Consider the following 215-nt stretch of genomic DNA (forward strand, 5'->3'; position numbering starts at 1 on the left):
GGCGTGGCGCGCGGCGCTGGACGAGCGCGGCGGCCTAATTTATTTTCCTGTTAATCATTTTTATGCCCTGTGAATATCAGATGTTCACCTAAGTAAGAACCTTACGGTTAAATATACAGGCATTTTGCTGATAATGCAGAAGATTCAGCTATTTTCACGGAACCAACAATCTTACATATGTCTTGCTTGTCAAAAAAAATCATATGCACAAAGAT

This window comes from Carlito syrichta, unplaced genomic scaffold (genome assembly GCF_000164805.1).
Source record: "Carlito syrichta isolate Samal-C Ts95f unplaced genomic scaffold, Tarsius_syrichta-2.0.1 Scaffold121439, whole genome shotgun sequence".
NCBI lineage: Eukaryota > Metazoa > Chordata > Mammalia > Primates > Tarsiidae > Carlito > Carlito syrichta.